The sequence below is a fragment of the Hordeum vulgare genome, chromosome 5H (genome assembly GCF_904849725.1).
Source record: "Hordeum vulgare subsp. vulgare chromosome 5H, MorexV3_pseudomolecules_assembly, whole genome shotgun sequence".
NCBI lineage: Eukaryota > Viridiplantae > Streptophyta > Magnoliopsida > Poales > Poaceae > Hordeum > Hordeum vulgare.
Genome location: NC_058522.1, coordinates 240,910,197 through 240,934,782, shown reverse-complemented (window position 1 = coordinate 240,934,782; position 24,586 = coordinate 240,910,197).

Below are 24,586 nucleotides of genomic sequence, written 5' to 3'. Positions count from 1 at the left end.
GACTAAATGACTGCTGGAAGAGGCATCAAGCCCAGTCCAAGCAAAGTCATCAACATCCCTTCTGCATCAGAAGGAAGTGAGGAATTCGATGATGAAACTATTCAAGCAATCATCAGAAACAAGCAGGAACGAGTTGCACAAGCCTGAGGCAGCTCTATTTCTCTTGCCATGGACCCCAAGGTTATGCTGGATTTCATCAATGTCTGGTATAAAAATCCAAACACTCCCATTTATGACTTGAAGCTTCCCCCTGGCCTCAGCCACATGGTTGCCACATTTATCAATGAGGCAAAATGGAAAGAACAGCAAGCCAAGCAAGCAAAGGTTGCGAAACTGAAGAAGGAGAAATTCCTCTAGCAGAATCTCCTCAATCTGATGCCTGAAGCTCTTGTCTCAACCCTGAAGACTTTGACAGACAAGTACTCGAGCCTATCTGATCGACAAAGTCTCAAGGTGAACTTCATCAAGTTTGCAACTGATGCAGTTGATGAATACAACAAGAAAACTGCTCCTCCTGTGCAGCAAAAGCTACCTGAGTCCAGCTATTCGGTTCAGCCGACCGAAGAAGTTGAAGCTGATGAACCTGCTGCTGAGGAAATTCCTCAAGATAATCCAGCTGATGAATCTGCTCCAGCTAAAGAAAATGTTCCAGCTGAAGAAAATGCTTCAACTTAGGAAACTATCAGGACTGTGTCTGCATCAGCTCCTGAAGAAACAATTCCTTCACCTCAACCCTCAAAGGTGAAGAAGATGATTCCGTCTGCATCAGATGTGAAGAAGACCAAAGTTGTTGAGAAAGAAGCAAAGAAAATAAAAGCTTCAATGATCTCAGAATCCTCAGAGGCCAAGCACCCAAAGGTCACTCAGACATATTCTTCAACTGCCCTAGTGGATGCTACGCCTCTGAATGTAGCTCCATCCTACGCACTAGTTCCCTTCGGGATTAACTATGTCATTCCTGAAGAAGATGAAGAAATGGAAGGTGCTGAAGATGAAGAAATCATGGATGAGGAAATTCAAATTGATGACATTCCTCAACCCTCCATTCCTCAAAAGACCTATGATGACATTGACCGCACCACTCCAGCTTTTTGTGATGATTTCTGGGAAAAGACTCATCACTCATCGAGGTCTGCCCAAATCCCGTCTACTCCTGCTGCAACATAAATCCTCACATGATCTGATGGGAGGACTGTTTGTGAAGAATCTGCTCAAGGATCAGCTGCAACAGCTGAAGATAATGCAGCGACCAATGCTACAACGGCCTCCTCCTGCAAGCAAATTCCTCAAGCTGAGGAAAATCCTCAACCTAAAGAAAAAGGCCAGAATGAAGAAAATGCTCATGCCCCTAACACCAAAACTGCTATTGTTGTGGTCAACATAGAAACAACAATGATAGTAGCTCCTCCTCAAGAACAACAACATAATATTCAACCGCAGCAAAATGAGTCCTTGTCGAGGAGGCCAAAGTTTCAAAAGGAAGCATTCTATGAAGAACGGATGTACTTCAGAGGCGCAAATCCGTATGATAAGCTTCGCATCAGGCACCGGAAATTCTGCACGAGGACTCAGCTTAACTACTATGCCTCTGTGCTGTGTGGGAGGAACAAAATATTTCAGCACAAGCATATTCCTCACGTTGACATGGAAGAAATTCCTTGCTTCATTCCGGTCCTAAATGTTCTTCACGAAGCTGGACTTCTGCCTCTGTGCACTGTCATAGGTGACTGGAACAGTGACATAATTCTTCAGTTCTACGCTACTTTGCATATCTCTGGTGACCCGAAGGATGTCAACACTTGGGTGTTGGACTGGATGACTCAGCACACGCACTACAAAGCGCGTGCCACTGAATTGCTTCGTGCGCTTCCAGTCTCAATTCCCTCAGAAAATGCAGTGCTAATGTGTGATGAACGGGAGCTGCCCAACAGACTGATGGAAGTCCTCATGAAGCCTTTGGCCAAGGACCAATCTCCAAGGACTAGCTTTCTGGTTCAAGACTTGAAGTATGAACCACGAACCGTCTACAGAATCCTGGCCAATGTCATCGCTCCTATCGAAGGCCAATATCCTCTTCAATATCATCCATGGCATACCAATAAACCTTCATGACTTCTTCCTGAGGACTTTGGCTGATAATGCTGTGTCGCCCTTCGACATGAAGATTTATGCTCCTTGGATCATGAGATTCATCAGAAGCAGGCCAGGCATCAACTACCTTGCTGATTTTCCTAATCACATTGGATATCTGTCGCCTATCAGAGTCATCAAGAAGACATTCGAGGCAGTTGAAGGCAAAGGAAAATCTGTCATTGATGAAGGAAATCGGCCCCTAGATGGCCAGTTCCGTGAAGCAGAGTCATATTCTTCATATGATGACACTTCTACCCAAGATCCACCAAGTCCTGCTGCCCCAAGAGTGATGAATAATAGAGGGCTACTCCTGAGTCTTCATCAGAAGGTCGATCGCAATCACAAATGGGTAAAACGTCAATTCAGTGCCATTGTGAAAACCCTCAACACGACTCAGAATGCAGTGAAGAAAAATCACTATTATCTTCATGAGGTGTTTGATCGTACCTGGGCCACCTTAGCTCATCTGAAGACTCAAGAGGAACTTGAGGAATTGGAGTTCACTCAGGACTTCGCCTGGTCGTGGGCTCCCAAGAAGAAATTCAAGCCAATTCTAGTTCCTGACCTTGAGGACAATTCTTTTTCTTCATTCCGCACTGCAGAGTCTGATGAAGAACCAGAAGACACTGCCACTGGACCAATGAAGAAGCCCGTCGCCAAGAATCCTCACGCCTATTCATCAACCAAGAAGTGAAAGTGTTCATGGGGCGTTAGTCCTCAGTTTTGTCCCTTTTCGTCACTTGATGACAAAGGGGGAGAAATCTGAGTTAGTCTTCACGCGGGATATATTTTGGGGCTTATGAACTTTATTAAGTTACAAACTCTTGGTTCTTCTGAAGTGTTTTATGTAATGAGTTGTAACTTAAGCCCGATGGAACTCTGACGCTTTTGAACGTTTTTCTTCGCATGCTACTCCTCAAAATATTAATGCACGCATGTTGAAATTCGTCAGATACCATTTGTCATCATGCATTCTAAAATTCCTCATTTTATATGTCAAATGTATGCATGATTTACAAGATACAGGGGGAGATCTCCATGATATAAATCATCAATGTGCATTTGCTGTGAAAAGCAAATTCTTCAAAGTATGCACATCTTCAGGGGAGTCTCTGAGTATCTTGATTTGAAATTCCTCAAACTCAGTATTTACACTTCATATTTTTATCCCCATTGAAAACTTAACCTTATTGTCATCAACCACCAAAAAGGGGAGATTGTAAGTTCATCTTGTGCCCTTAGTGATTTTGGTGGTTTGAAGACTTATAGGTTAAGTAACTAATGTGTTTATTAGTGTACACAAGCTCTATAAGCCGCACAGGAGTTTGAGTTATACGATGAATATCGACCCCTAAACATGTATGTCTTCGGCAGAACAAATTGGTCTTATGCTGAAGACTTTGATCGCGAAGAAATTGTGATAAAATTGATATTCCTCATGAAGATATTGATGATGAGGAATTCGGTGTGTCCTGAAGAAAACCAGTGCGAACACTTTGAAGCATGAAGATTTATTCTTTTTGTTTAATTTTCTTTATTCTTGAGTCATAGGAACACTGTAGTGTTAAAGGGGGTCAGGTAATACTACAGAATGAATTTCCTCATGATGCTCAACCCAAGCCTAAACCTACAAAAGCCTGAAGTGAGGAATATGAGAGACATGAGGACTCTCACAGTTGAGAGTCCCGAACGTTGCCGCGATTCGCGCCACCTCACCGATCTTATCCACACCAACGATCATAATATTGAAGGGCATTTATGTCAAATCATGCCGGGATGCTCCGAGGCTATAAATGGCCGCCCCCAAAACCACTAGCTGGTTGGCTGCCCCGCGAGAAACTGACACTTGTCATTTAGAGCAACCTAAATTCCTGAGAGTCTTCGAGAGTAAATCATCAATGAGGAAATACCCCAAACACCAAACCACAAACCAAAAACCAAGTGATTGAGCATCAGTGAAGAATTTGTTCCTGTGTGGAATTGAAGCCTTTTACCTTTGAGGACTGTGCATCCTCCAGACGGTTAGGCGTCATGGTCTAGAGCAATCCGACAGTCAATTGGGGATCGCCAGGTGACCGAGTTTGTGAGGGTTTGGAAGTCTGCCCTGAAGACTTGCCACAAGTGTTGGGCGAGGACTGTGTGTCCTTAGCTCAAGGAGAATACGGTAGGGACTGTGTGTCCTTTGGTTTCAATACCAAGCCGCTCCAAACCAGACGTACGACTGTCACAGCAGTTGGAGCTGGGTCATCAACAACTGTCTTCATCGTGATACAGGTTGTATTTCTTCAACTCTTTCAATTCCTCAATATTGTATGTTGAAGAATTTCATTGTCTTTGTTTTAAGAATTGGTTGAAGACTTTCTCTAAATTTCCTCAACCTCAAATTCTTCATACCAGTTAATCTTCACCCACTTATTCCGTACCTGCATACTGTGCAAACTGTTTTTCATAATCTTCATCAAGAAAACTGCTATTGTAATCTTTGCACCTCCGATCTTGCGCTGTTTCCGCTGCACGTTATTCATCAGTGAGGAATTTCCTCAAAAGGAATTTCCTCAGCGATGAAATTCTAAAATTCGCCTATTCACCCCCTCTAGTCGATATAACGCACTTTCAGAACTACATGGCTTGTCGAAGCATACCGATGACGTATGTCGAGACTGTCTCTATAAAAACGACTATGAACAAACGAATCCACTAGATGTCGAACCCCAACCTCACATCATGCATCTCTTGGAAGATTGTCCTATAGGTAACTACTTGAACTCCCACCTAAGAACTTCCGAAATTTTCTAGTCATGCAATCGGGTCCACGGATATAAGGAGTAAAATCCATCACTCAACTCCTAGCAATAACACTAACCCGTCCATTGTATCACATCCGTCAACACACAACCAGAGACCTCAGAAACTCATCTATATCAGATCCTTGAAAACACAACAATACTAAGTATGCCAGTACATCCGGACACTGTGCACCAGTACTGGGGACGCCGTACTACTCTCACCATTACTAGTATTGAAGCAATTTCAAACATCCTCCATCCTAAGATAGTAAGAAATCTAAGTGATAGCGATGTGCTCAAGAATCCCCTGGAGCTCAACTCCCCGGAAGAAATCAAGTTAGACAGGAGGTACCAAGAGAGAACTCCATCACATCGACATCATATACATTCCAAAAATATCCGCGTGATCCTTAATGTTTTTGAGTCAGAAGAGGAGTAGAAATAAAATTCTTACGTCAAGATTCCTCACCAGAGCATAGAAAAGGAGAAACAATAATCCTACTCTCCGTTATATAACTAGACTCAAAGCAATTTTTATACTAGACTTGACTCGGCCAAGTTCAATCAATCAAGGGGTCTCCTAGGTCGGTACTGCTCTGATACCAATTTGTAACGCCCAACACACGATCTTGTCCTTATTTTGGCGCGAGGGCCTCGACGGGGAAAGAAGCGCATCTCGTCATTTTGCAAGAATGGATATCGTTACAAGTACATGTACTGAAGAGATGAGTATATGGAATTGGCTTACACTCGCCACAAGCTACAACAATATCACAACAATACATCAACATATTTAATCACCATGTAGAAGAGTAGGGTCCGACTACGAACGAAAACAAACGATAAAAGAACGACATCCATCCTTGCTATCCCAGGCTGTCGGCTTGGAACCCATCCTAGATCGATGATGAAGAAGAAGAAACTTCAAATAGGACAATCAGCACGCTCACGTCAAAGTAACTATTTACCTGTACTTGCAACTGGTGTTGTATTAATCTGTGAGCCACAGGGACTCAGCAATCTCATTTCCAAAGGTATCAAGACTAGCAAAGCTTAATGGGTGAGGTATGGTTAAGTGGTGAGGCTGCAACAAGCGAGTAAGCATTTATTTGAGGTGGCTAACTTACGAGTACAAGAATAAGAGGGGGATGATCCACGCATAACGGACTTGACTAATGATGATCAAATGCATGATCCTGAACATCTACTTAAGTCAGACATAACTCCACCATGTCCTCTTTCGGATGCAGACCTCACGATAAGAGAGAGTCACGGTTACACACACAGTTGGCATATTTTAATTAAGTTTACTTTAAGTTTTCTAGAACCGGATGTTAAACAAAGTTTCCAAGTTTGCCACATAACCGCGGGCACGACTTTCCGAAAGATTTAAGCCTACAGGGGTGCTCCAACTAGTCCATCACAAACTACCACACACTGCGCCAGAATGACCTCGATCAGGGAAAACCCGTGATCTCCTCGGGTTCCTATTGTAAAACCTCAACCTCGAGATAGCCTAAAGTATCCTTGGAATCCTACGCACAAGACGCTCGAGAAAGGTAAAACAAGTCGAGCAGGGCCGCCCGAGTGTTGACGACCCCGATAGGAGCCGCGTATCTCGTTCTCTAGACACGAACGGATGAGCAGTACGTACGGTGGCCGGGTAGTAATCCCCCGAGTTGCCCCGGGTGGCCCCGCAAGTGGCTCTGTTTGGGACCAACACCAGCAACACTGCCCCCCTGTATTATGTTGAATTACTCCTCGGGTAGCGCTAACTCCCTATGCGTCAGATTAATATCAGTTTTGTTATGTTGGTTAAATATAGTACCAATGTTGGGCCTTGCCACACGAGTTTTATCCCAAAACTAAAGTCAAGGGGGTCCCCATAACAACCCCAAGCATGTTAGGAGCGCTCATTTATGGAACATAACACCGGTAGACGAAACTAAGGCGACAATGTGGAACAAAACACCAGGCTAGAAGGCCAAGCCTTCCACCTTTTACCAAGTATATAGGTGCTTTAAATTAAAAGCAATAATATGGTGATATGACAAGGAACCCATGTTGGCACACGGAAGAAATTGCACATGCAACTAGCAATGCTATAAGAAGGCTGAGCAAGCGGTAACATAGACAAAAGTGGTTTGCTGGGTTATGGAAAAGGTTAGAAGTTTCATGGCAATGTTGGGAGGCTTATTAACTAGGTGGTAGGCAGCGAGACATGGCGAAAGAAACGAGACAACTAGCTTGGCATTGATAGTAATTGTATCTAGGGAAATTTTCATCTTTCCTGTGATCCCGCTTGGAAGAAGAACGAATCCGTGAAGCAGATGAACTGACATAGTCGACTGGATCCTCACATTCCGACACGCTTGTGGAACTCTATCGATAAGAAGCAAACCGGAAACATGAATCAACACACGATATTCACCACGACACATGCATGATATGATGCACAACCAATTATGATGCATGTCCATTTCAATTATGCAAGGCATGGCATGGCAATTCAAAGCAGTCAAACACTACACATTAAGTGAAGCTCAATATACAACGAGTTGCATATTGACGAAACTCCACATACAAATTATTTAGTTCACTCCCGTTTAGGTACACGACAATATTAAATGTTGTTTAAGCATGAAAGGAGGTGAAGCATGTGATTCTACATGGCATTTTAGTCGGTTTACATATATAGCTCATCCCCAACGGAGTTACGGACTAAAAGATACAAGCAACACAAGATATTATGTCATGAATACAACATGCGTGCAAAACAAAAATATGGGCTTGTGGGATTCAAACCCCAAACCCCATGTATGCAGGGTGCCTGCGCTAGCGAGCTTCGCTGGACATGTGCTTGTGAAAAAAGTTCGAGACCAACATATGTGAAACCTAAGCTAAAGCTGATGCACTGCAAGACAAAATGCATGAAAAGATATGGATCGGTGGGGACTCGATCCTTGGATCTCCTGGTTGTGACCAATTGCGCTATTGAGTGTTTGTGACGGACCTAAACCAACAGTAGTAAAACAAATCGGGGTGCATGGGATTCGATCCCTAGACCCCTCAGATTATTGCACGCTCCTATGACCAGCTCGCCTAGCAAGGCTTTTGTGCCAACACACACCTGTATAGTTAGACACTATGACACCGAGAACAGATCTAAAATAAAACAGATTCAGTTATGAGGGGACTTTTCTCACATCAGGGAAACAGCGAGACCGACTTCCATGGCGAGAGGACTGTAGAGGACGATGGAGAAGGGCTAAGAAAAACGGGATATGGACGAGGGCAGCTGGGGATGGACGGATCTGGTCCTCGGGGCTCCAAATCCGACTCATGATGGAGCTCCATGGCACTGACGGGCTCGTATCCACGGTCTTGGTTTCTACTCCCTCCATTCCTAAATATAAGTCTTTTAAGCGATTTCACTAAGGGTCTACATACGGAGCAAAATAATTGAATCTATACTCTAAAGTATGTCTATATACATCCGTATGTAGTCCACTAGTGAAATCTTTACAAAGACTTATATTTAGGAATGGAGGGAGTAGCTGACAAGAGGAATAGAGAGACAAACAAAGTGAGTGGGAGAGACGGACAGAGGAGGAGGAAGGAGAGATAGGGGATGCCAGGACGGACTGCTAGGCACCGGTGGCGCGGGGCTCCGGTGAGGATGCGACCTGGCTGTCGATGACGGGTCCAATGGCCGACTCTATTGAGGGAGGCGGCGGACGGGTGCGACACCATGCCAAGGCTACAGAACCAGGTCGGGTCAGGGCTGACAAAGGATGAGCCGACGATAAGCTTGGCTGCACCAGACTTGAGGAGTTCGTCAGCCACGGTGGCTCGGCTCGACGTGCATGTTACGGAGCGAGCCTCCTGCAGCGGTAGAGGCGGGGATGGCCATGCCCCATGGCGCTCGTGTAGCTGCGAAAAATAGAGAGAGAGAGAGGGAGAGCTGTGAGAGGGAGAGAGCAAGGGGAGAGGGAAACAAGGGGAAGGGGACCGGAGGGACGCGGGGTCCTAGTCTGCTGGAGATGGGGTCGAGGCCGAGGAGGAGGTCCCGTGTAGGGAGACGGGGCTCCATGGAAGGAGAGAGAGGCTGGAGCTCATGGACGTGACACGCGTGCAGAGTGGGGAGATGGGGAAATGGACGCGTCCAGTGACGCTACGACGAGCTAATCCACTAGCCAAGAGGATCGAGCAGAGGAGGCATGTCCTCAACACGAGGAGTTTGGTCGGCTACGAGACTGGATCCCGAGGAAGGAAGAGACGAGGTGCGGGTGGCGGCGGCGATTGGACAGGGAGGAGAATTTCTAGGGACTGGTCAAGGGTTAGACTAGGTGGTCAATACATAGTGAAATAGATTAGGCTTAGGACCCTTCGATTAAATCGGATGTTCGGAAATAGCTAAGTTAGGGAGTCTAGTAGAAAAACCAATGACGATTTGCGGTAAAACGAGGTTGATTCGGATCCAACGATCACGACCTTCTGGTTCGGGTCCGTGGAAGTTCTGGACTATGTTGCGGGCAGGTCGGTGCACTGTGCAGAGGGGCTAGGCGGGGATGAGAGGGAAAACGGGCAACCCGACGACATAGTTTAAAATACCGAAACGTCCGACAATTGACCGACTATAGTGCCGCTATAGGTTTAACGGTTCGGGTATCAAACGAACTCCAATTGCAACGAAATTTGGCAAGTGGCCTACCTACACTATATTAAGACCGCACGCCAAGTTTCAACCCAATCCGAGAAAGTTTTATACACACTTTTAAAAACAAAATTTTAAACGATGTCGCGGGTGTGTGCGTGTGTGGTTGGTCTCTAAACGGTCAACGACAAAACGAAGAGAATCACCAACTACTAACGGATGCAAGTTTTGAAAACAGACAGCAATGGAGTGCTGATGCTATGCAGATGATGCGCATGATGCGATGATGAATGCAACAAACAAAACAATAACACGGTGACAACGGAATAAAAGGGGAATCTTCTCGAGCGTCGATCTCGGGCTGTTATAGCTATTATGCAAATTTACTGCTAGATTGTTTGAGAATGCTCATCCACGAGGCACATGGGTGGATGATACATTTCCAATGTATCTTTAATTTTTATTGTTCCATTCTATTATATTATCATTCGAGGATACTTTTTAGGCATATACTTGCTGATTTATATTATTTTTGAGCACTAACCTATTAACCCAGTGCCAAGTGGCAGTTGCAGTTTTCGGCATGTTTTTGGATTTCAGGAATACTGTACCAAAACGAAGTGCAAATGCCGTGAAAGTTTTTGACGATTTTTTCTGCACAAAATAAGGACCTGGAAGCTTCGGAAGGAGACTAGAGGCCCAAAAGGGTGGCGCCAAGGAAATAGGGCATGCCCCCCGGGGGGCACGTCCCGATGGCTTGGGGCCACCTCCCTTGGCCTATAGATTACCTCTGTGTCCTATAAATTCACATTAATCACAAAAACCCTAAGGAGCCTCCCAAAACACCTTTTCCACTGCCACAAGTCTCTATTCTGCCAGGTGCCCAGCTGGAGCCCTGTTTCGGTGCCCTATCGGAGAGGTGATCGATCATGGAGGGCCTCTACATCAACCTTGCTGCTCCCATGGTGATGTGTGAGTAGTTCACAATAGACCTACAGGTCTGTAATTAGTACCTAGATCTCTCTTCTCTCTCTCTCTCTCTCTCTCTCTCTCTCTCTCTCTCCGTTCTTCATTGCCAAGATCATCGCAATTTCCACGTTGATCTATCTTATGTAGTCACTCTTGTGCGGTGCATTTGTAGGAATCCGATGAATTATTGGTTTATATTTAGATTATTCATTAGATTACATTAAGTTCCTTGCTGACCTTTTCATATATATGGATGATTATGATATCTTCGTAATTCTCCCCAATCTATCGATGTAGTTTGGCCAACTATATTGATTTATCTTCAGTGGGAGAGGTGTGTTGTAGTGGGTTCAATCTTGCGGTGCTCAATCCCACTGACAGAAAGGGACATGCCACGTATTGTATTGCTGCCACTAAGGATAAAACGATGGGCTTGATTCACATTAATTGGATTTGCTTTGTCTACATCATGTCATTGTTCTCCAGGCATTACTCTGTTTTAGTTAATACTCTATATGTGTCACACCGTGTTTTTGCTACCACTTTCTTGTAATGCAAAAATCTGATCTTGTTAAAACTTTTTCAAAACTAATGTTGTGAGTGCCATGTTTGTCATCGAATGACTTGTGTGATGATCATGTGATGATAAAACCCCATTTCACAATATGGAATTATTTTCAAAACCTTCTTCTTGTTTCTAATCCAGGTAAAACCCTACTTTGAGTTGCACTACTTGCCCTTGATGGCAAGGTTGGTCTCTACCCAAAGTTGGTGATCTGATTTTAACTTAATTTACTATTTCAAAACCACAAAAATAATTATTTTTAGAATTGTTTTCTTAATTTATTTGCAAGTTCATTTTTGAGGCCAGAATTGGTATTCCTACATGGAAAAATACTTTTCTGCCTTAGAAAAATCTGATTAAATTTGGAGATGATGAGAAGGACATATATTTTCCATACATAGGGTTTTAAACCCTTATTTTTATTATAATTAAATGAGTAAAACCCTGGAAACCATTTCTGTCTGTTTTGACCTTTTGAAATATTACCAAAGGAAATATTCTCAATAAAATCCTAGAAAATTCCAGTGGTATCCCTAAGCCATATTTGGTGTCCACATAAAGTTTCACCTTGATCCAAGGTGATTAAGGACCCCAAATAAATCTAAAACCCCTTCTGTCTAGATTGAAGTTAGAACAACTCTACATAGCAAAGTTTGTCCAATGATGCTGAAACTTTGCAGGAGTGCATAACACCTCAAATGAGGGTTCCACACGAAAAACGGGATTTGTGGGACTTAGTTTGCCCACACTCTCTTTGGAAGGGACATATCTGGTCATATAGAGGTGTTTTCAAGTTTACAAAGCTAAACTTGTCCAATTGAGCTCAAACTTGGTGAAACCCCATGTTGTAGCACCAAACCCAAACCTGTTAAGTTGCAACACCTGGGGTGCAACCCCCTCAAACCACTGTCGAGCACCTTCTGACAGATGGGAAAAAGCCATCTTAGCCACAGCTAAACCCAATCCTTTTGCTCCAAACTCATAGATTAGGTGTCCAGTATCTATATCTAACCCAGTCAACTCGCCCCTCAGTGGTTCATACTGGAAAGGACAAAAACCCAATTTAGGCATGAGGTCAAGGCTGATAGCACCACTATTCCTTGTCTCCCTTGACCAACCGAAGCTCCCACGAGACCCAAACAGCTAGCCACACTCCCAGCCAGTGCCACGACATGCTAGACAAATACAAAGTGCTTGAGAGCGCACCAACATGCCGTGGCATGCCAAAACTGCGCTCTGGGCATGCTACAGGAAGCCACCGAGATGGGGGCAACGCTCTCGGCCAGTTCCAACCTCCCCCAAAGTGTCCAACCTCTTCCCCGACAACCCCTCTGCGTCGAGCAACCCTCAGGGCCCCTCCTCCCCCGTGCTAGAGATCGTGCGACGTGTTCCCGCACGCACCAGAACCGACCAAGGTTGCGCGTCCACGGATGCTCGATTCCCCCCTCTCGCCCTCTGCAGTAGGTGGTTCTGGCAGTCCAAAACCATGTCATGAGACCATGATTTCGACCCCAGCCCCTCTTTGCACCCCCATGCGCGCCATGGTGAGTCACCGATACTCCCGAATGGGCTCACCGTTGCGGGCCTATTTATAGCCCTTCCCCTCGCTCCTGCACCCCTCAGATAGCCTCACCATGACCACTAGCACCTCCCTAGCCACCCCAGCAAGCTCGCAGAGCCCCGGTGCTTGAGATCGACCTAGGCCCCTCCGCCTCGGAGCTCCGGTCGATCTCCGGCTACATGACGTCTTCTGTGCCCCTCGACCCACGAAACTGATCCCCTCAACCCCAGGAAGCTTTCCCCCAACTCGCCCGAGCATTTTCGTGCCCGTAGATACCTCCTCGACCACCTCCCGAAACTCCTCCGCCGCGGCCTTCTCGTCACCGGCAAACCCCTGCCTCTCCGACGTTGTTCCGACCACCAGCAGGTAGGCAACGTCACGGCGAACCCATTCCTGTCCTTGTTGGGGCTTGAGAACGTTGGCAGCCTCGTCGGCGTGCTCCTCCTCCTCTCTGGCCAGAGATAGGAGACGACCCTGACAGGTGTGCCCCAACTGTCAGTGGCCTAGCCTCCTCCCCCGCGCTGCCCGAGCCGCTGACCGCAGGGCCCCGCACGTCAGGTTCAAACCTGAAGGAGCGCGCGCCTGGGCAGGGTGTCTGCAGGCCATGGGCCAGCCCAGTTCCAGGCCGAGCCAGGCCAGGCTTAGCCCATTTTTCTTTATTTTTAAAAACCTGATTTCAAAGATTTTTATAAAAATATTTAACCAGTGTTAAAATATAATTTTTCGAGTGTTATCTTCTAAAAATGTGTAGTATTTAATGAGATGATTGGTTGAATTTTCAAACAACCATTCTGTTTGCAATATTAAAAAGGAATAAATTGGAATAGTTTTGCTTCTGTTTGATTAATTTTAAAAATGTTCCTTCATGAAAAACTGAGACAAATATTTTTCAAAAAGATAACTTAGATTTATCAGTAATAAAGAACATCTTTAAAATAACTTTGTGATCTGTTTCTGAGTGAGCTATTCCTTATTTATTCTTTTATGGACGATAGAAAATCCGTGTGACGAGGGAATCGGAGCGGAAGACCTCGAAGACCCGGATACCTAGCTGACCAAGGCAAGCAACCCTTTGACCATGACTGAGCATATGTTATATTGCATGTTAAGATAGCAAGTATTTTCGTTGCATATGATCATAAGTGCTGGTAAATCATTTGATATGATGTTACCGGTGGCTCCTCCGGAGCACATGCATTGGGCTTCACCCTACCCCTTTTGAGGATCACACTATTATCATGTTGACAAGTAATGCTAGAGTAAATAGCAAGAGCATGTTGTTGGTATAAATCAAAGAGTTTATGAAAACCCCGTCGGGTGCCACTAATGCCCGAGGGTGATGATGAGTTAGGTGGGGGGTGCACCGGGTATTTTGAGTGAGTATGGTTTTGGAAATGTGATTAGATTTATGATGTGTCGACCGTTCCAACCTTACGAGTACGACCACGTTACCCCTTATGGGATGGGGCTATGTTGATTACTCTGGTCGGTGCTAGCAAAGAGCCACGCTAGTAGTGGCGGGAGTGATGTGTGGTCACTCTCGTGATGGGGTCATGCCAGGTAGGACGACTATGCCATTTTTATGAGTTCCAGGCACACCGTTGGTCCCCGCATGGTTGATACTGTCCAGAGTCGATGCTCATAAGACATACAACATGTGGGTTGGGTACCAATCGAGTGGACCTCTTTGTCTAGTATCGTCAGGGGAAAGGCATAGATTGGGTACTTACCTCGAATATGTTATATACCGCGAGTCGTGGATGACACGGAAGTTTCCCGGATCTCGTGGGTCCAGCATACTACCTCTGCAGAGTGTAAAACTATTCGAATAGCCGTGTCCACGGTCAAGGACACTTGGGTGGTGCTGCTTAAACTACGTCCAGTTGTTTCCGCATAAACCAAATGTGTGTGAGTGATGGTAAAAAGGTGTTGTTATGGAAGTAATGATATGACCAAGTTTGGTGACTTGGCATATAGGGTGAGCCCGGATGGCTCAGCCCTCGACAGATATATTGATATCTGTAACCTGTTCTTCAAGAGTAGTTCTTTAACTTGATGCATATTCATGATCAATCCACCATGATGAGTTCCACCAAAGATGCATATTATTGTTATTCTTCACTTTCATTGTTCATGTCATGGGCTGTTTGCGAGTACATTCAAAGTACTCATTGGCTTGCCACTGGTTATGTTATTGATTAGACATGGAAGGACAATAGTTTGGAGATGAGTACGTCTTTGGAGATGCCCCTGCGAACTAGGACGCTTCCGAGTCAGAATGCCTGTCGGTGTAGGCTTGATGGCATGGGCACCCGCTTAGCCCTATGTTTTCTGCAATTAGTTTTATCAGTATGATTTGGTCTTAGGCCCAACCTTGTGAACTTGACCATTCGGTCATGTGATGTAATAATTCATTAGTCGGATGTAAGACTCTCTTTATTTCAGTATCTGTGTGTTCGGTGAGCATTGATCTCTGGGATCACTGAGCATGATCATTCGGCGATCTGGACTTGTAAGTCGGGGTCCCCACAGAGCTGGTATCAGAGCCAACCTCACTATAGGAAGCCTTAGGTAGCATGGACGATAGCTGAGATGAATAGTGCCCATAGACCTTAACCTGAGATTTTGCACCCACTAAAAACTTTCTAACCCTCTCCTCTACATCTTGTAGATGGCCGCCGTACCTGAGATGCTTCTGGAGACGGACTTTCCTCTACTTTTGAGTGATAGCCTCGAGAAGTGCCAAGTATGCCGCACACCCATCTTTCTCTACCACGAGCATTGGCTCAACACCGACACCAAGGAATATCACGTGGACGTGATAGTGAAGGCTAACGACTCCCCGACTAGCTGGTTCTTTGAAGGACCACTGATGGAGGATCTGATGTTAGCAGTGGAGACCGCAACACGAGAGGTGCTCGTGCGACTCCGCGACATCCTTCCCAAGATGGCTGACGAGCCAGCTACTCGTCACCTACCCTTTGTTAAGGATGGGGTGGACGAGAGTTGGACACTCAACCCATCTTCCGAGGATGGGACGCCACTGAGGTTTCAGACCTACTTTAGTCTCTCCTTCGACACTTTGACACACCTTTTGATCAAAGAGTCAACAAGGATTCGCCAAGAGCTGCACCAAGTCAAGGATCTACTTCGCACGGAGAAGATGAAGAACCGCAAGGTGAAGAAGGAAGGAGCACCCGTAGGACCACCTGGCTTTGCTTTCCGAGGAGGAATACAACTGCTTCAGGCCACTCCTCTTCAGAGTCGTCGCCTGACCGCGGAAGAGTACACTGAACTTTTCGCTACATCGCCAACCAAGAGACGCCGTGATGGTCCGCTTCCTTCCCCTACTCCTTCAAAGAAGGGAAGCACTGATGAAGATGGAGATGAAGATGAAGACGAAGATCCCGCATAACCCGCTTATGAGACCGCGCAGTCTGCCGCTTAGCTTTAGTGGCGTAGGCAATTAGGACTTACTCCCCGAGCGTAGGAGTTCATGTATCGGTTTAGTGAACCACTAGTGTTGTGTAAGCATGATGCAAGTCGCATTCTGCCTTAGCCAACTTGTGAGCGACTACATCACCTGTTTTAATCTAATGCATTAGCTCTTTCAAAACCATTGGCTTAAATTTTTCACACTAGCACAACACCAGACCCCCTCTTTACTAGAGTATCATCCCTTATGGATCCGCCAGATCGGCAAATTAACCTGTTTACTCCCGTGATAGGATGGTGAATGCCACTCGCAACAACACCTTCGACAACCCCAACTCTGCCTCTTCAGGTCAACAACAGGGAACCGGAGGGGAAGCTCAAGCTGGAGATCACCACAAGCAGCAAGACGATGTTCCACTGCCACCGCCTCCTCCCGAAAGGTTGACTACATCTCAGTTCCTTCAAGCTCTTCGAGAGGAATGTTAGCCAACAATGCCGCTATTCAGCAGCTGGCTCAAACCTTGGTGAACAACCCGCCGCAGAACGGGAATGGCAATAGCCGCTCTACTCTCTCTGAGTTCATGCGAACTAGGCCATCCATATTCACGGAGATGACTAAACCATTGGATTCCGATGACTGGATCCATACTATCGAAGACCTCCTCGCGCTGGTCAAATGCACTGATGATAATGAGAAGGTCCTCTATGCTTCTCACTGTCTCGGTGGCACAACCAGAGCTTGGTGGGATGGATTTCAGATCATGCGAGCAGGGCAAGTCATCACTTGGGCTATGTTCAAAGATGGATTCCGCGCTGCTCACATTCTTCCTGGAATGATGACCATTAATAAGCGGGAATTCCGAGCCTTAAGGCAAGGCAGTGGATCCGTCAAGGAGTATTTGCAGAAGTTTAACCTCCTGTCAAGATACACACCTGAAGACGTCAACACTGAGGCCGCCAAAGTGGAATGCTTTATGGAAGGACTACAACAGTCACTCCAGTATCAAATGGTTGTTTGTGAATGCCGGACCTTTAGCGGTCTGGTTAATAAGGCCCTTATGTTGGAAGACAAGCGTCGTGTTATGGACGACACCCGTAAGCGCAAGCTAATGGGTAGTGGAGGACCGAGTAACACGAAGCCACACCCATGGCAGTCAGCTCCAGCAAGACCCAACTATCAGCAGCAGCAGTACAAGTATCCAACATTTCGCCACAACTACCAGCCTCAATAGCAAGTCAGCACCAAGCCAGCAATCAATCCGCCGAACAACAGTGGAGTCAAGACCAATCTTCCAGTGCAAGTTACCTGTTTTGGATGTGGACAAACAGGGCACCATTCCAGGCAGTGCCCTAATAAGAAGTCTGACACACCGCGCCCCAATGCGCCAAATCCAGGCCAAGGAGCACCAGGCAGGAATCAGGCTCCCCGCAATCAGCAGTATCACAACAAGGGGCGGATTAATGATATTTCCGCAGAAGAGGCACAGGAAGACCCGAACTCCATTCTGGGTACGTTCCTCGCCAACTCTACCCCAGTAATAGTATTGTTTGATTGTGGTGCTTCACATTCTTTTGTTACGCAAAGATTTGCGAAAAAATGTGGTTTAAAACCTACCTTGCTTCGTGGGCATATGGCAATTCAAACCCCGGGAGCAGTATTGAGAACCAACCTAGGGTGTAGGAAGGTCGGGATAGTTATCAATGGGACGAGCTTCTGAGCGGATCTCATTGTGCTTAAGTCGCAAGGCCTAGAAGTAATTCTAGGCATGGATTGGTTGGCCAAACATCAAAGCATCTTGGACTGTGCGAACAGGGCCATTACCATGACAAGCAACCAAGGAGTCAAAGTCAAGTATGTCTCTGAGCCAGTACCCGCTCGAGTACCACGGGTTAACAGCCTGTCAGAGGTAGAACTCGATCAAGTGCCAATAGTATGTGAGTACCCGGACGTCTTTCCTCATGAGCTACCAGGAATGCCTCCTAACCGAGACATCGAGTTCATCACTGGGCTCATGCCCGGATCAAGGCCTATCTATAAGAAGCCTTACAGGATGGGATCCGAAGAGCTGGCAGAGTTGAAGAAGCAGCTAGATGAGCAACTCAGGAAAGGGTTCATTCGTCCAAGTGCGTCCCCTTGGGGATCGCCTGTTCTCTTCGTGTCCAAGAAGGATGGAACTATCAGACTCTATGTCGATTACCGTTCTCTTAGTGAGGTCACTATTAAGAACAAGTATCCACTCCCCAAGATCGAAGACTTGTTTGATCAGCTAAATGGAGCTAAGGTATTCCCCAAGCTCGACCTCCGATCTAGATACTACCAACTGAAGATCCGCCCCGAGGACATAACCAAGACCGCGTTCGTGACCCGGTACGGTCTGTATGAATGCACTGTCATGTCTTTTGGGTTGACTAATGCCCCATCTTAGTTCATGTACCTCATGAACAAGGTCTTCATGGAATACCTGGACAAGTTTGTCGTCGTATTCACCGATGACATATTAATCTTTTCCAAGTCTGAAGAAGAGCATGAGAAACACTTGAGGTTAGTGTTGGAGAAGCTTCGAGAGCACCAACTTTATGCCAAATTCAGCAAGTGCCAATTCTGGCTGAACGAAACTGGATTCCTGGGTCATACCATTACAGCAAGCGGATTGGCAGTTGATCCCTCCAAGATTACTACGGTAACCAACTGGGAATCGCCAATCAATGAGAAGGAAGTCAGGAGCTTCCTCGGACTCGCAAGATATTACCGCAAGTTCGTAGAAGGATTCTCCCGCATCACTCGACCTATGACCGAGCTCTTGAAGAAAGGCAAGAAGTTCGAGTGGACGCCGGAGTGTGAAGCAAGCTTCCAAGAATTGAAGAAGAGATTAACTACCACACCGGTATTTGCCACTCCAGATATCGGCAAGGAGTTTGTGATATATTGTGATGCCTCCAGGACCGGGCTCGGTGGGGGTTCTAATGCAGGATGGCAGAGTTGTGGCGTATCTGTCACGGCAACTGCGCCCGCATGAGGAGAACTATGCCACCCATGATCTCGAATTGGCAGCAGTAGTGCATGCCCTAAAGACATGGCGACATTACCTTCTGGGGAAGCGATGTGAAATATACACATACCACAAAAGTCTAAAGTATATCCTCACCAAAGGGAATTGAATATGAGGAAACGAAGATGGTTGGAGTTAATCAAAGACTACGACCTCAACATTCAATATCATCCCGGTAAGGCCAATGTAGTGGCTGGTGCCTTAAGACGGAAGGCCAGCACCTTGAACGTCATGCTCAAGGAAAGGCAACCTGCCTTGTATGAAGAACTGGAGAACTTTGGGTTGGAGCTACTAGAATTAGGATTCCTGGCTAACCTCAAAGTCAAACCAACGATGGAGGATGACATCAAGGAGGACCAGAAGGGCCATAAGAGCATTGAAGGCATCAAGAAGAAGATTCAAGAAGGCAAGGCCCCATGATTCTCGATGGATGAACAAGGAGTAGTGTGGTTTGGGAAACGTATATGCGTACCCAACAAGGCTGAACTCAAGGACTTGATCCTACAGGAAGCACATGACACACCCTACTCTATTCACCCCGGTGGTACCAAAATGTATCAAGATCTCCGAGAAAGATTCTGGTGGCATGGCATGAAGAGGGAGATAACATCTTATGTTGCGAAGTGCGACATATGCCAGCGAGTCAAGGCCGAGCATCAGCGACCCGTGGATTGCTACAACCAGTTCAAGTGCGAGAATGGAAGTGGGATAAAGTCGGCATGGATTTCATCACTAGATTGCCCAGGTCCAGCAAAGGGCACAACTCCATATGGGTCATTGTCGATCACCTGACTAAGGTGGCCCATTTCATTCCACTCAACACTACGTACGATGGAAACCAATTGGCCAGTCTGTAAATCCATCATATCGTGAGCCTTCATGGAGTTCCCAAAGAGATTGTATCCGACCGAAGCACGCAGTTCACCTCAAGATTTTGGAAGAAGTTCCAAGAAGCCCTCGGTACCAAGCTCTCTTTCAACATCGCTTTCCACCCGCAAACGAGCGGACAAACGGAAAGAGTGAATCAAATACTTGAAGATATGCTCCGTGCTTGTGTCTTGGCACATGGTGCCAAATGGGAAGACTGTGTGCCGTTCGCTGAGTTCTCATACAACAACATCTACCAGTCCAGTCTCCAAATGACCTCATTTGAAGTGCTGTACGGACGAAAGTGCCGCACCCCGCTCAACCGGTCCGAAACCGGAGAAGGGCTGATTTTTGGGCCAGAAGTTTTGCACAAGTTAGAAGAGAAGGTGCAACTTGTCCGAGAGAATCTAAAGGCAGCCAAATCGCGGCAAAAGAGCTATGCGGATTCTCGCTGCAGGGATGTGGAGTTCATTCCCGGAGACCAGGTGTACCTCCGAGTCACACCTCTCAAGGGAACCAAGCGTTTCCATGTTAAAGGGAAACTCGCTCCAAGGTTCATTGGACCTTTTAAGATCACGACAAGGCGTGGAGAAGTTGCTTATCAGTTAGAGCTACCTCCGGAACTTTCGGGTGTGCACAACGTTTTTCACGTGTCACAACTCTGGAAGTGTCTTCAATCGCCAAACCATTCCGATCCTTACAAGGACATTGACCACCAGGCCATTGACCTTCAGCCGGACCTCACCTACCGCGAGAAGCCGATTCGCATTCTGGATGAAGCTGAGCGTTGCACCAAAAGCCGCACCATCAAGTATTTGAAGGTTCAGTGGAGCAACCACACCTAAGCTGAAGCAAGATGGGAGCATGAAGACTATCTCCGATCCGAGTTTGCTGACCTTTTTAGCACCTAGCTTAGGAATCCCGGGGACGAGATTCTTGTAAGGGGGATAGGTCTGTCACACCCTGTTTTTGCTACCACTTTCTTGTAATGCAAAAATCTGATCTTGTTAAAACTTTTTCAAAACTAATGTTCTGAGTGCCATGTTTGTCATTGAATGACTTGTGTGATGATAATGTGATGATAAAACCCCATTTCACAATATGGAATTATTTTCAAAACCTTCGTCTTGTTTCTGATCCAGGTAAAACCCTACTTTGAGTTGCACTACTTGCCCTTGATGGCAAGGTTGGTCTCTACCCAAAGTTGGTGATCTGATTTTAACTTAATTTACTATTTCAAAACCACAAAAATAATTATTTTTAGAATTGTTTTCTTAATTTATTTGCAAGTTCATTTCCGAGGCCAGAACTGGTATTCCTACATGGAAAAATACTTTTCTACCTTAGAAAAATCTGATTAAATTTGGAGATGATCAGGACATATATTTTCCATACATAGGATTTTAAACCCTTATTTTTATTATAATTAAATGAGTAAAACCGTGAAAACCATTTCTGTCTATTTTGACCTTTTGAAATATTACCAAAGGAAATATTCTCAATAAAATCCTAGAAAATTCCAGTGGTATCCCTAAGCCATATTTGGTGTCCACATAAAGTTTCACCTTGATCCAAAGTGATTAAGGACCCAAAATAACCCTAAAACCCCTTCTGTCTAGATTGAAGTTAGAACAACTCTACATAGCAAAGTTTGTCCAATGATGCTGAAACTTTGCAGGAGTGCATAACACCTCAAATGAGGGTTCCACACGAAAAACGGGATTTGTGGGACTTAGTTTGCCCACACTCTCTTTGGAAGGGACATATCTGGTCATATAGAGGTATTTTCAAGTTTACCAAGCTAAACTTGTCCAATTGAGCTCAAACTTGGTGAAACCCCATGTTGTAGCACCAAACCCAAACCTGTTAAGTTGCAGCACCTGGGGTGCAACCCCCTCAAACCACTGTCGAGCACCTTCTGACAGATGGGAAAAAGCCATCTTAGCCACAGCTAAACCCAATCCTTTTGCTCCAAACTCATAGATTAGGTGTCCAGTATCTATATCTAACCCCAGTCAACTCGCCCCTCACTGGTTCAAAGTGGAAAGGACAAAAACCCAATTTAGGCATGAGTTCAAGGCTGATAACACCAGTATTTCTTGTCTCCCTGACCAGCCAATGCTCCCACGAGACCCAAACGGCTAGCCACACTCCCAGCCAGTGCCATGACATGCTAGACATGTCCAAAGTGCCTCAGAGAGCACCAGCATGCCGTGGCATGCCAAAACTATGCTCTGGGCGCGCTACAAGAAGCCACCGAGGTGGAGGCGACACTCTCTGCCAGTTCCAGCCTCCCCCGAGGTGTCCAACCTCTTCCCCGACAACCCCTCTGCATCGAGCAACCCTCAGGGCCCCTCCTCCCCCGCGCTAGAGATCGTGCGACGCGTGCCTGCGCGCACCAGAACCGGCCAAGGTTGCGCGGCCACGGATGCTCGATTCCCCCCTCTCTCCCTCTGCAGTAGATGGTTCTGGCAGTCCAAAATCATGTCCTGAGACCATGGTTTCGACCCCAGCCCCTCTTTGCACCCTAATGCGCGCCACGCTGAGTCACCGGCGCTCCTAAATCGGCTCACCGTTGCGGGCCTATTTATAGCCCTTCCCCTCGCTCATGCACCCCTCAGATAGCCTCACCACGACCACTAGCACCCCCTAGCCACCCCAGCAAGCTACCAGAGCCCCGGTGCTTGAGATGGACCGAGGCCCCTCCGTCTCGGAGCTCCGGTCGATCTCCGGCTACATGACGTCTTTTGTGCCCCTCGACCCACGAAACTGATCCCCTCAACCCCAGGAAGCTTTCCCCCAACTCGCCCAAGCATTTCCATGCCCTAACTACCTCCTCGACCACCTCCCGAAACTCCTCCGCCGTGCCCTTCTCGTCGCCGGCGAACCCCTGCCTCTCCGATGTTGTTCCGACCACCAGCAGGTAGGCGACGTCATGTCGAACCCATTCCTGTCCTTGTTGGGGCTTGTGAACGCCGGGAGCCTTGCCGACGTGCTCCTCTTCATCTCTGGCCAAAGGTAGGAGACGACCCCGACAGGTGTGCCCCACCTGTCGGTGGCCTAGCCTCATCCCTCGCGCTGCCCGTAGCCGCTCACCGCAGGGCCCTGCACGTCAGGTTCAAACCTGACGGCGCGTGCCTCATTAGGCTGTCGGCTGGCCATGGGCCAGCCCAGTTCCAGACCGAGCCAGGCCAGGCTTAGCCCATTTTTCTTTATTTTTAAAACTCTGATTTGAAAGATTTTTATAAAAATATTTAACCAGTGTAAAAATATATTTTTTCCACTGTTATTCTTCTAAAAATGTGTAGTATTTAACGAGATGATTGGTTGAATTTTCAAACAACCATTCTGTTTGCAATATTAAAAAGGAATAAATTGGAATAGTTTTGCTTCTGTTTGGTTAATTTGAAAAATGTTCCTTCATGAAAAACTGAGACAAATATTTTTCAAAAAGATAACTTAGATTTATAAGTAATAAATAACATTTTAAAAATAACTTTGTGATCTGTTTCTGAGTGAGCTATTTCTTATTAATTATTTTATCGACGATAGAAAATCTGTGTGACGAGGGAATCTGAGCAGAAGACCTCGAAGACCCGGGATACATAGCTGACCAAGGCAAGCAACCCTTTGACCATGACTGAGCATATGCTATATTGCATGTTAAGATAGCAAGTATTTTTGTTGCATATGATCATAAGTGCCGGTAAATCATTTGATATGATGTTACCTATGGCTCCTCTGGAGCACATGCATTGGGCTTGATCCTACCACTTTTGAGGATCACGCTATTGTCATGTTGACAAGTAATGCTAGAGTAAATAGCACAAGCATGTTGTTGGTATAAATCAAAGAGTTTATGAAAACCCCGTCGGGTGCCATTAATGCCCGAGGGTGATGATGAGTTAGGTGGCCACTTTTGGTGAAGGGGTGCACCGGGTATTTTAAGTGAGTATGGTTTCGGAAATGGGATTAGATTTATGATGTGTCGATACTGTCCAGAGTCGGTGCTCGTAAGACGTACAACATGTGGGCTGGGTACCAATCGAGTGGACCTCTTTGTCTAGTATCGATAGCGGAAAGGCATTGATCGGGTACTTAGCTCGGGTATGTTATATACCGCGAGTCGTGGATGACACGGAAGTTTCCCGGATCTCGTGGGTCCAGCGTAATACCTCTGCAGAGTGTAAAACTATTCGAATAGCCATGTCCATGGTCAAGGACAGTTGGGTGGTGCTGCTTAAACTACCTCCAGTTGTTTCCACATAAACCAAATGTGTGTAAGTGATGGTAAAATTGTGTTGTTATGGAAGTAATGATATGACCAAGTTTGGTGACTTGGCATATAGGGTGGGCCCGGATGGCTCAACCCTCGACAGATATATTGATATCTGTAACCTGTTCTTCAAGAGTAGTTCTTTAACTTGATGCATATTCATGATCAATCCACCATGATGAGTTCCACCAAAGATGCATATTATTGTTATTCTTCACTTTCATTGTTCATGTCATGAGCTGTTTGCGAGTACATTCAAAGTACTCATTGGCTTGCCACTGATTATG